Here is a 13,398-nt window from a genome sequence, read left to right on the forward strand (position 1 = left end):
CCAGTATGTTTTAGGCAGGCTTTTTATTTAATTAAAGTTAGTAAATAATTTTTGTGTATTATCCACTCTAAAATAAAAATATCCAGATGTCAAAGGTTGATTTCAACATCCATGTCAGGTAGCCTAATTAAGTTAGGGCTGCACAACAACTACTACTACTAGTACTACTACACACTACTTCAATTTCCAAATTGGAAGAGGCTGCAATTATTTTATCAGAGTGATGGCTGCTCAAAATGAACTACTAAACATGGTATTCTGGTGCTGAGTCCTATAAGTTAAATTGCACATTGTAAAAAAATTGTATTGAAACAGAGCAAATCTTAAGCAACAACATCCGTTTTTGATTAAACATGTTTCTTGTTTGTTGAAAAACTTAAAATATTGAAAAATTATATAACTATGTATAAGTAAGTATACTCTGTTGCAATTTATATCGCAACTGCAATATTCAGCAAAATAATCGCAACATGGCTACTTTGTTAGTGAGCTATTCTTACTTTTACTCCAGAAACTGTATGAACAAGTACTTCTACTCTGACTTGACTAAAATTTGCCAGAAGTCTCTACTCTTTTCATCTTTGGTTCTTTTGGAGTTCGTCAGTGTTTTCTACATCACACGTCAGCTCGTTCGTCTCCCCAATGTTCCTCGACAGCGCAGGGTGTTAGATTAGTGCAAGCAACCTGAGACCATTCAATTTTTTCCTGGAATGTAACAAGTGGCGAGACGAGAACAGATGAGACACAGCATGAGGGGCATGGCACGGTGGAGTCAACGTTGTGCCCTTTTAAACTCCCACCTGATGTCCCAACCTCAAAATCCTGTACCTTGTTAAAATCTCCTGTCTGAGCCCTGAGAAAAGTACATCTCACCTCATGCTTTGTCTCATCTTTGTCTTCATCACTGAACTATGGCAGAGCCTCACAGCAGCGGTATGACAAAATGCAGTCTAGGACCAAGTATCCATAAAATACATTTTCAGCATCATTCATAACTTGTGGTGACCATTTAAGAGGCCCTATTACAGGAATTCAAACTTTCCTGGTTATATCTATTTTTTCAGTCTATAGTTTAGATGCATATGATCAAATATGTTTAATGAAGGCATTGATAAACTTGATTTTGGTGGGTAAACTTAAAGTTATTGCATTTTCAAAAATCCACCCTTTTTTACAGACCGTTTTGAACTAACTCCAGCTCCCCTCACTAAACAACTGCTAAACCCTTCCAATCGTGCACGTTTTGCAGCATTTGAACTGGAACGCCTCCACTCAGCAGGTTTGCTTCGTTTGAATTAGAGATGCTAGTATTGTCGGCCAATCAGGATCCAGTATTGTCACTATTCTGCCAGTGAGGACTTAGCCTTCGAATTCATTCAATAAATACACATTTTATTAATCTATATTCGTTTGCTTAACATCATGGAGAACATGTTTCTCATCTTGAGCCATAGTATATTTGAAAACAAAATCATGAATACTGTAACCACCATGGTAGGCAGCATATAGCTAAGAATAGATGTCCTTGTGGAAGTCTTGTATCTTTGGAAGGGTTTGGTCCCTCGGACACAAAATAATCTAACACAATTCATTCAGATCATACTGAAAAATAAAACATTCAAGTAGCTTGATAAGATCTTCCTCTCTGTCATTCTCAATACCAGTGCCCATTTAGACAGGGAAATTGTGCTCATTTCCTTTGATTAAGTGCTTTGACCAGGCTTGGACCTTTGCTATGGCTGTATAATAGGATTTTGAGAGAACCATTTCTCTGGGGATTATAGGGTTGGTTGGTATGACTCAGTGCCTTCAGTGCACAAGCCTCATAAAGTCAGTTCAATTTTTAAGAAGGTCGAAATACCTCGGAGGGGTCTGGTCCCTGGGAATAAATGCTTTCATACTGTCTACACATAGGGATTTTAATTCACCCCCAGGGCTAATTAATGAACAGATGGTTCTGGAAATACTAAGAAGCATTAAGTCTTCTAATTTCTCCTGGTCTCTTCTGGTATAACAACAACGTACAGGCTACAGTAGTTATTTTAAATTCTCAACCTATATTGACTTGACAAAGTCATGCTAGGCTGTATGGACGATTACATGGAATTTCACCACTGAAAGGAAACATTTGATCACATCGTAAAAAAAATCCAATCAACTAAAAGTTCTTTGTGAAGTCTACTTTTGACTACAGTAGCTGTTGGTGCATTTGTTAAGAAAGTGCATGTCTAAAGGTTGGTCTGTGAGCAGGCAATAATCTTGTAAAAGAAATCCAATTAAAAGCACCTGGACCCTGAGGAAACAGGGGAGACCGATACCTTTTAAAAAGCTATTTCTGAAAGCCGCAGGCTAGTGGGGGCTGCCAGGGCTCTGCTTCTAATAGTCTGGAAGGACCTGGGGTTCCCTTCAGCCTGACAACCAGTGGATTGACACATGTACACATGCATGCGCCTGCATGCACACACACACATATACACTGGCTTCACACCAAAACTATCAGACACTCCAAGAACCTGCATAATGATCCTGCACTACTCAATCCTTAGGTATTTTGACAGTCAAAAAGCCTCAAAAAACATAGGATGGAAGCTTTCTGGTATTTAATCAGGACATGACTGCGAATCACTGCTCAGAGTAAAATAATACAATTTATGGCTCTTTTATTCCTACACATGACTGACTGCCCTTTAACTCCCCTACCAATCTAAAGAAGGGGAAACAGAGGAAAGAGAGATGAAGAGAGAGGAGGAGACCAATCACCTCTGCCTGTGGGGTTTGCAAGGTAATTGAAGCTGAAATACAATCATGATGCGGCGGGGTGTCAGGGTGTCACAGGAGGTAGCTAATTGGGGGCGACCCCTCGTGCACCACGCAGTGATTAAGAGGCAGATGGCATTAGAGGATTGGGAAAGTTTAATTGGGTGTGTTGTATAAGTGGATTTCTTTTGAGGTTTCTGTTCATTCGTGTGATCTCTACATTTCTGGTTATCTACCAAGAATAATGGGCTAATTCTTCTGATCAGCTCCGAGGATGGAAGACGGGTATTCACATAATGGTGATGCAACAGGGATGTCCATAATTGGCTGGATATCAAAGCATCTCTTTTAGATTTGCACCTGCTTTTTTTAATAGAATGGGCTGTGATGTCTCACTCTTTGAAGAGAAGCCTGTTTTTTTTCCATTTGGCACATGTAGTTGTAACTGGATTTGTGACAAACGGGATCAAAATAAAAGATCCACTGCAAAATGGACTGCAAATTAGCTTGCTAAACAAAAGATCTGAGGAAAATAATTAAATCAAACTTCTTCTTTTTTTTTTGCTCTGATCTTGAAAAAAAATGTCTTCATTTGTAATGGAGTTCATGCAAATTAAAATGTTCATATTAAACTTGTAAAAGGGAAAGCGAGATTACATGGGCTATGTCTTTCATTTGCAAGGCTTTGTGTGGTAATGTAATGCTTGAGAAAGCTTTGTCAGCTCTACCAGTGACATCAACTAATCAAACATGATAGAAGCCTATAGTGTATAACATTTGGCAAAATGCATTTGTGTTATGGACTGAGTGTCATTATGAGAAGAATTGCTTTGTATGACGTGATGGTGTCTTCCTCCAGAACTGTCAAACCTCGGCCTAGAAAGTGAAACCAATTCACACAAAAGGGAATATTCTCACACATTTCCTAAAAGAACGGAGAGACAGAGAGAGGATACGCTGGTTTCCATAGCAATTGCCGTCCCTGTCACATGGTTACCTAGGAACTAGTCGTGTGATGCTGTGCAATTTATTAATTTATTTTTGGCAAGTCCCCAACTGTCGCTTACACAGAACAAAGCCGTTATTTTCTGACTGATGAATCGCCACTGAAATTTGAAAGGTCAGAATTTGTGAGATGTCAGCTGTCCTTTTAAAAGACACAAAACTCCTGTGTAGTTTGGGTAATTCGTTTGAGTGCCATAATTACATCTTAACATGAAGAAAACACTGGGTCATATGCAGGTCAAGTGGAGCACACATAGGTAACCTCAACCCTGGAAATCCATTTGATGAGGAGTGACCAATGGTCAGTGGATGCGTATAATGGATGGTAAACGGCGAGGGAATCATGGGTCATACAGGATGTGGGTTAAAAGCAAGAATTGTCTTGAGTAATTGATGTAAATATGGAGCACTATTCCCAGCCCTAGTTTCATCTCCCATAAAGACAACAAAATGCTCCATTTGTCTGAAAGCATGATTCATGGCACAAGTACTACGGTTGGGGTGTAATACATTACATGCAGCTGGATTACAATAATTAGATTACAGAATATTGGTACCTCTGATCCATTATAGTTACTGAAATAAAGCTCAAAGTATCTTAATTACAGATACCTTTGGCAAAATATATGATCACTTGTTGGATTGTTCAGAAACATATCTGAATGGTAAAAAGACATTGTAGATGAAAACATAAATATTTACCCACTAAAATAATATTTACATCAAGGCTACAGTTCTTAATCACATCAGAGTCTTAAATTGTAATGAATTTTCTAGTTGATTTCTCTTTGAAGATATTGAAACCAAAGTAAGTTCTGTATCTACCAGTTTGTGAAGTATAATGAGGTAGAATTTTAATGGTATGGTTGTGATTGGGAAAAGCAGAGATGGCAACAATATTACAGCGACAAGTGTGGACAATGTGTGTGTGAGAGAGAGAAAATTAAGTGTGTTTATGTGACAGCCAGAGGTTCAAGAGAGCGCTCAAAGGATAAAAAGAATCTGAGCTCATCTGCCTGATGAGAAGACTGATTAAACCCCCAACCTCTGTGACACTCTGAAGCCCACCCGTCCTTTAATCAGAGATAACTGCAATTAAGATTCCCTACAGGCTGGTAAAAGATGATTGCACTAATGCTAATACCCAGGCATACTTAAAAAAAAAAAAAAATTGCCCCCAAAAGAGTCTGGATCACAACAGACTATGCATTCATATTAGGCACAGACACCTTCATGATGCACCCAATCAGTACCAGAAGTTAACCATTTGCTATCATTAAAATTACAACTAAAAATGGCTTATCACATTGCTAGAAAATTAATGGACTTTAGATTAGTGCTGTGATACAGTAGGAACTGTACATTCCTCAATTACCAACTTCTATTATTGTACTTTTAATCCACAAAATGAATCTACTCATATCCTGATTGAGAGTGACCTCTACTGTCCATGCAAGTACATTGCATGGCCAAAACACGGCATACCAGGAAGTATAGTTTATTATGTGTAGTTTTTAGGTTTTGTTTTCTTGCACATTCAAACGAGTCAAATGTGGGTGGGGGGGGTGTCTTCTTCACAAATGAAGAAGACACACAAGATGACAAAGAAAGGGAATCACTGCAGCTGTGTCACAAATGCACAACGACTGAAATGTAAAAGCCCTATAGCCGTCCAGATTATTTAAATACGATTAGATTAAATGTTGATGATCCCTGTGGTGATTTTGGATCGTTATAATAGTAGGGATAAAGATATAAAAACGAATACGCAGTAGGGACAAGAATATAAAAGCGAAGTCAAAGTAAACCAGCTACTGCGGACAATGTGAATTACAATACAACAAAGTAAGATGTAGTCAACGCTTCCGGGTTTACAGGTTCCTGCCAATCGCTGAACGTTAAACCCGCACGTGTTAGTACGAGCTTTCCTGTTTCAGTTTTGTAATTGTATTTCTTTCAACAATATATCAGTCTCCTTAGAGACCGTCAAAAATTGCCAATGCCGACTATATTGCAAGTCGTCACGGCGGGGTATTGGGTAAAGTTTTCAACTAGCAATAATCGCGCCTCGGATAAACCTCATAGGCTACGATACTGCCACTGCGCAAAGCTGACTACGGAGTGGGACCGGGAGGGGAGTCTCTCCGCTCGATGAGACTCTCTGTTATGGTTTACACCCACAATTCATTTAAAAAGTAACCAAACTCTGTGACACTCTGAAGCCCACCCGTGCTTTAATCAGAAATAACTGCAATTAAGATTCCCTACAGGCTGGTAAAAGATGATTGCACTAACGCTAATATACCCAGGCACACTTAAAAAAAAAAAAAAAAAACTAGCCCCGGAAAGAGATTGGATCACAGCAGACTATGCAGTCATTAGGCACAGACACCTTCGTGATGCACCCAATCAGTACCAAAAGTTGAGACCATTACAATTACATCTAAAACAAAATTAATGGACTTGAGTTTAGTGCTGTGATACAGTAGGAACTGTATATTCCGCAATTACCAACTTTCATCCACAAAATGAATCTACTCATATCCTGTTTGAGAGACCTCTACTGTCCATGGAAGTACATTGCATGACCAAAATACGGCATACCAGGAAGTATAGTTTTATGTGTATAGTTTTTAGGTTTTGTTTTCTTGCACATACAAACGAGTCAAATGTGGTTGGAATTTTTTTTAGAAGAAATACAAATGATGCCGGTCAGACAAAGGAACCCCAAGGCTTTATAAATACATTCCCACACAAATGAAGAAGACACAAGATAACAAAGAAGGGGAATCGCGGCAGCTGTGTCACAAATGCACAACGGCTGAAATTTAAAAGCCCTGTAGCCGTCCATAGATTATTTAAATAAAATGAGATTAAATTGTGATGATCCCTGTGGTGAAATTGGATCGTTACAACAGTAGATAATGATATAAAAACGAATTCAACATAATAGGGACAAGGATGTAAAAGCGAAGTCAACGTAAACCAGTCGTTAAACGTTGAACTCCCACACGTTAATACGAGCTTCATATTCCTACTTCTAACTACAGTTTTATTAACAATATATCAGTCTCCTTAGAGACCGTCAAAAATTGCCAATGCCGACTATATTTCAAGTCGTCAGGGCGGGGTATTGGGTAAAGTTTTCAACTAGCAATAATCGCGCCTCGGATAAACCTCATAGGCTACGATACTGCCACTGCGCAAAGCTGACGCTAAAACGGGACCGGGAGGGGAGTCTCTTCGCTCGATAAAGCTCTCTGTTATGGTTTAAACCCACATTTCATTTAAAGAATACGGTCTTCCGAGCACATTCAAAACAATATAGTGTGGAAATGGTGGTGGTGCCGCTGGTTTAAATTTGCTTGTTTTAAGTTTTTAATGTTATTTCAAACAACCACCATGGCGCAATGCATTGTGGGACCGAACACTTCCACTGTAGTAGCGGCAGCGCCATGGCCGCGCCCCTGCGATATTATCTCTTCACTAAAACGCATTTTGTGTCGTAGAAGGTTTTACAATGGATAGACGTGAAGTAAACCTACTAAAATAGCACCTCCACCAGTTCAATAAACGAAGAGAAGAACTTATACCCACAACATAAGCCGCCTACGGTGGCCCATTGGCTGAATTTCTAATCGCGTCTTCCTTTTGGCAAGTCTGGCATGATTTCTCACACCGAGATGAACAAGAATACAAAGTTTAGGTTGGATATTAGATGCACAGCGGACAGAGGAAATCCTATAGGCTAAATGTAGATTAGATCTGATGCAAGTATGCCGTCGATATATTCATCAATAAACAACAACACATAGCATAAACCACAGGAAAGACATTCTCCTGATCCAAAATCCTTAATCCAACCCGCTCCCTCGTCAACAAGCTATGCTACTTAAACGCCACCAGATGGCAGTATAGACCCTGAATGGACTGCTATACTTTTCTGTGAAGGCCTGTTGGTTTCCAAATAGATAAAACTAATAGTAAAGCAGCATACCAGAATTTAAGCATTATTTCACATAAAACCCAACGACAGCTGTAGCACAATTTCACCAAATCTCACCCTGTATTTACTGCCAAAGAACGAACTTTGCATGCTCAGGACAACGTGCATCCTCACCTAGACAACCTAGAATTACAGGTGCCTAATTGAATTGATTTATCACGGTTCAAACTCCTTCAAAATAACACGAAATAGGGTACGATAAAGCAAAAATGGCACTAGTCTGCATGTACCTGCCTTTGAGCCACGCATGCAGCCGTGTTGTGCCATGCTAGCTGGCTCAAGTACAAGACTGAACTTTCTCACTTGCTCGCTGTTGGCCGCTACCTCCTTGAAGTTTATGTCGCAGAAGTCAGTAGAAACTTGCACTTGGCGTGGAAAAAACATGAAAAAGGCTTGAATGTTTGTCGAAAACGTCGAGAGGTTCATCCAAACTAAGAGCAGTCGATGTGGTAAGTAGCTACTAGTACTTTTGTATCTAAGATGCTCTGGGTGATGCGGGCCTGTAAGAGAAGAAAAAAAAAAAAGTTAGAGAGGAAATTGATGTAACGCCTTAAACATTTTCCTCCTTTTACTTCCTCCCATTTCCTTTTAAGCAAATAATTTATAAAAAAAAACAACAACATTAAATAGTAAATTTAGATTTAAACTTTTATATCCAGGCACTGGGCCAGAGGAGATTATACCCTGTCAACTATAGAAAATATTATGGCTAAAAGCATTTCTATGACTCTATTCCCTCTATTCCCAAAAAAGCTTGAAAAAGAAACAAGTTGTAAAGCTGTTGGCAGTGAAACATGAGTTTTGCCCATAATCTAATAGCTTTTCATCGGTTAGCTTTGTAAAGTATAATGCATAACCTAGGCTATGTGTATTTTCGTCATATCAGAATATTCCCTTAATAGTGTGCGCTTTGCCCAGTATAATATGTGTTTCTGGTACAGCGCACACCATAATTTCACTGTGTCGTTATTAGAAGACTTTTCACTTGTTGTGAAGCTTCAGAGGGATAATGCAGGTGCTTTTGGGTGCTCAGCAGATAAGCAGTGGCGTGCCAGGTGTTAAAGCTGCCTGCGCTGACACATTAGACAGGGATTTGCTCCTGCCAGAATGTCAGGCCAATGAGGCTCATAGAGGTAGGCTCGGATCACCGTCAGGGACAGGTAAGTACGCAGATAAGGGGATTACACCATGTTTGCGCCACGTAATCTCAAATGAATCCTGCCAGCCTCTGTTTCATCCTAACCTGGAAAGCTCAAATTTCTCTGTTCGCAACCCAGGAAATGTATTACACTAACAGAGTTCAATTCACAAGATGATCCTTTTAACCTGGCTTAAAACATTCGAGGACACATTGGGTTATGGTCATTTGACAACTGTGACAGTAATAATCTCCTTTAATTCTCTGAGGTACCCGATTACTTTTTTAAATTAGTATTTTTCCCTTTCTCATCAGCTCTACCCAGTCAAGCAGTGTGTGGGCTTTGTAATCACCTGGGCCATGCCATAAATGAGATCTGGTTCGGTGGTCCCTCCCTGCGAGGCTTAGACTTGACCTGTTGAACAAATATGATTCTGTGAGAGCAGTTGAAGTCCCCTTGGGCCATGCAGCTCTCCCCACTGGTAGGCACAGAGATGAAAATAGAGTGTAGCAGATGGCTTAGCTGTTTCAGCGAATCAGCACAGGCTGCTGGGCAGCCCACATAATACCATGCCATCCAAAACAGGCTCAGTGGGCAGTCCATGGTCTTCAACATGCTGAGAGCCATTTTCCCCCTGAACCATCAATCATGGGGCTTTGCCTCAAAACATACAAAAAACAAAACAAAATCAATATCATCCTACGGGCATGATCTAGCCTATGGATCAGCTTACACCATGTGGAGCAACTCCTAGTAGGTTAAGTATGAGTTTTGGGTTTGGGGAAATGTAAGCATGGCTTGCCAGTAAAGTCCATAGACTGTATATGTGCCAAGTGGGCTGATCCAGTTTAGACCACACTGTGCAGCCTTCTCTCTATAATCACAATTTCCCAGACCTTATTCTCAAGGACACACAGCCTCTTTGAATTACTGATCAGTTGATTCAGTAGGGAAAGGAGATGGTGCACGCTTGTGTGTGTGTGTGTGAGTGCGAGTGCATGCAATCAGGTCTGCGCATATATGTGTATGTACGTGTATGAGTGTGGCTGAATGTATGCTAGCCTGTGTGTAATCTGGGCTGTATCACATCTGGCTGGTTAAGGACATTTATTGATGCTTAGAGTCCCTCTGTCCTGTCCTAGAGTGGGCCACCTGGACAATACAGGATGAGCTGGGCAAACTGTGATTAGATTCTGTTGTGAGCAGAGAGGAAAACAGTGACATTTTTCTTGGGTAAAGTGACAGCTCAGCCAGTACAAGGGGACATCTGATAAGAGAAGACAAATGTCCTTTATGGTGCCTTTTAGTTTCTCCCTCAACTTCCAGGTCAAAACCACTGTGGTTAATTAGTCTTTCAGTTTCACTTCAGAATGTCACATAACGACACTATAGACACAATATATATCTACAGTATACATGATATTCAACCAGTATCCCTAAACATACACAAATATTCTGTCTCTCTCTCTTTCTCATGCACGCACGCAGACACACACACACACACACACACACACACACACACACACACACACACACACACACACACACACTCACAGACTGTTCACACCAACCCACACACTGCTGCCACCCTGCTATTCCCAGCTTGTGGTTATTCCCAGAGTGAGCCAGAATGGCACCATAAGCCTGTCTGTCCGTTTTATGCCAAACCTGATGTCTCCTTGTCGCACATGCCGTTATGGGGAATCGGAGCTCTGCACACAATATAGTTAGGCTTCTCAAACACCCTCCCCCCTCCCTCTGTAATAAGTCATATTGACAGTTGGAGGTGCACTTAGCTAGGCCAGGAAGCCATTCAAATCAGACTGTTCTCTATACGCTTTAAATAACCTTCTTCTGTCTCCCTGTTGAGTCTTTCTTCATGCCTGGATCAGTCACCACCATGACAGTTTCCTGTGTCTGCGAGATGCCTCCATCTGTTATCTCCACGTCTTTAGCTTTCAATCCCGGAAATATATCTGGCAACCTTCACCTGCTGACAAAAAGAGTAATAGGCATCTTAGTTTCTGACAGTACAGTCGCATACCAAGGGGAAGAATGTTTGCATAGTAAGGGTTCAAGAGGCAGGACTCTGATGTGCAGAATAATACAGTCATTTTCTACCTTTGGCAATGCTTTAGGGTACAGGAGAACTATTTGTTAATAGTTTGTTAACTATTATTTATTGATTATTGTGGTTTTGTGCAGCTCAAGGGGCGTAGATCATGACACTAACATGGCCATTGACATTGCCAGGGTTGATTGTGGCCACCTTTGCTACAAATGTATGCAGTGATGGTACTGTAAAGCTTTTTGGATGGAAGCCTAGACCAAAATGGTGTTACCTTCCAAATGGCATACAATTAACACTGCTTCATCTGCGGAAATCGTATGTTTCCTGCTTAAGATAAGGACTGTTAGAAGATAAACTATTAACATTTCAGTTCCTGCATAAGCCAGCTGTATAAAAAAATCATCCAAATACCTCCCAATCTGTACTTTAAGTGGCCTCTGATATACTATAATATCTATATATAATATGTTTAGCAGCATGGTGTTGGTGAAGGCTTGTTGTTGATGCTCATGTATGCCCCAGTGTGCTGACCTTGCCAATGATACATGCTGTGAATAATTATTTTCTACTAATTTTACCCCCAATTCCCCATTATCTACATGCTTAGAATTAATTAAAAACTGCATTTGTCAAAACCCAAACCATGTGAATGAAAATTCATTACTCTGGTTGTACCTTATGCAATATTAAACAGGCCAAATACAAATCAGAGCACAGGTAACACATAAGTTATGTGATATACTGTACTTGTAGGTTGCTCTGGATATGGGTGTCAGCTAAATGCCTAAAATGTAATGTAAATGTATGGGAACAGAGTCAAACAGGAGGATCTAATATGTCAACCAACAGTTTGTTATTGTGTTAATCAACTTGCTAGTTTATTCCTTCCAGTATTTATGCACTCAGTAGTCACTATGCAGAGTAAATAAGAAACTAATATTTCAGAAATTGTGCATTACGTAAGGCTTTCTGATTATTTCCTGCATGATTGATCACTCCTTGTGCAGCCTAAGATAAAATGTTCCCCTTGCTCATTTTGATTTACCCAGAGAGCTGATAGGTAAATGCTCATATCAGTCAAACAGGTGAGATTTGATGCGGTTGTTCTTGCTTCCAGTATTTTGGTTAAATAAATGCTTCGTGAAATGGTTAGAACATTAGCTTTGCAAAACTACAGGACAAGATAGGTAGGCCATTTTAATGTGTGAGAAGCAAAAATACTATTGAAATCAAACATTGACATCATAAAAAAAGATGACGATTAAAAAAAAAGCATGCATTGTAAAACATCAAAAATGAACTTTTGACATTGAGGCTGTTAAAAAAAACTGCAAGCTGCAGCCAGTAGAGGGCAGTCTATCCATATGGCTAACAGACTCTGGACTATGAACCTTGAATCTGATGTAGATCTCGTGTGACCACTCAAGAACATGGGATCATTATGAACTACTGTACATCATTATGGACAACCCATATGAATACTATAAAATAAATTAGGTTGTGTAATGTGTAAACAGTCAGAAGTTTTATAACCTGGACTGGCTGAGGGAGAGTGTATGAGAAATGATACCGCTGGACACCATCATGATAACAAATCATCATTATTCAGCCAACATAACAGCTAAATGCAGGAAACTGGAGGTGCATTGATCAAAATGTGATCACAGTCGCACTATCTAGTAGCCCAAACCTGACTTCTACTCCACTTTAATGCATTTAGAGAGCTCTGAATGGCCCTTCTTGGCTGCCACCATCCCCTGGGCTAGCATGGTCCAAGACTCAGCAGACTCATTACTCCTTAGACAAACAGGTTTGGACATATTGAACTCAGACCCCAAAACAACCTTGCTCTAGTCGGCCACTTTCCATTCTCCCGGCTCCATTTGTGATCAGGGAGTGTTTGTCTCTCTCACTCTGTCTCCGGGTGTCTGTTTGCCTGACACTTGTCTGGCTTGGCCTACTTTCTCCTTGATCTCATCAGTCAATGTGAAGACCTGTGAAGGCCATCTCCTCATCTTGCTCTGTGTATCTCTGCCAGCACTGTGCCTGTGTCAGCAGTTAGGGACTGACTCACACCCACGCAGTCCCCAATCGTCCCTCCAGGGCCCATTGGGCAAAGACGGCACGTCTCCCCAAACAGACAGCCTCATTTGCATGGCCATAAATCACTCACAAAACTGACACCCAGCCACACAACAAGACATGAGATGGGGCCACAAAACTCAGTGTGCCAAATTGCAGTGTTATGTGAGATCAGGCTCTGAGGCAGGAATAAGCTTTTCATTTAACAAGTTGGGTGGTGATAAAGCCAATCTAGTTTGAGTGCCACATGCACAGACATGGCCCATAGCTAAGCCCTTAACTGCAATGTGTCATGAATCTGGAAATTTCCAACTGAAAAGACCAAAACATATGGCTCA

General features: G+C 40.4%; 2 non-coding genes across 2 annotated transcripts; both read right to left on the reverse strand.

The window, feature by feature from the left end:
* Positions 1-5,733: 5,733 nt before the first annotated feature.
* Positions 5,734-5,874, reverse strand: LOC139910331 (U4 spliceosomal RNA). The gene has a single exon (XR_011784563.1). It is a non-coding gene; the product is annotated as a U4 spliceosomal RNA (small nuclear RNA).
* Positions 5,875-6,832: 958 nt separating this feature from the next.
* LOC139910332 (U4 spliceosomal RNA) lies at positions 6,833-6,973 on the reverse strand. The gene has a single exon (XR_011784564.1). It is a non-coding gene; the product is annotated as a U4 spliceosomal RNA (small nuclear RNA).
* Between the last annotated feature and the right edge of the window lie 6,425 nt (positions 6,974-13,398).

Source organism: Centroberyx gerrardi, chromosome 4, assembly GCF_048128805.1.
Source record: "Centroberyx gerrardi isolate f3 chromosome 4, fCenGer3.hap1.cur.20231027, whole genome shotgun sequence".
Taxonomy (NCBI): Eukaryota; Metazoa; Chordata; class Actinopteri; order Beryciformes; family Berycidae; genus Centroberyx; species Centroberyx gerrardi.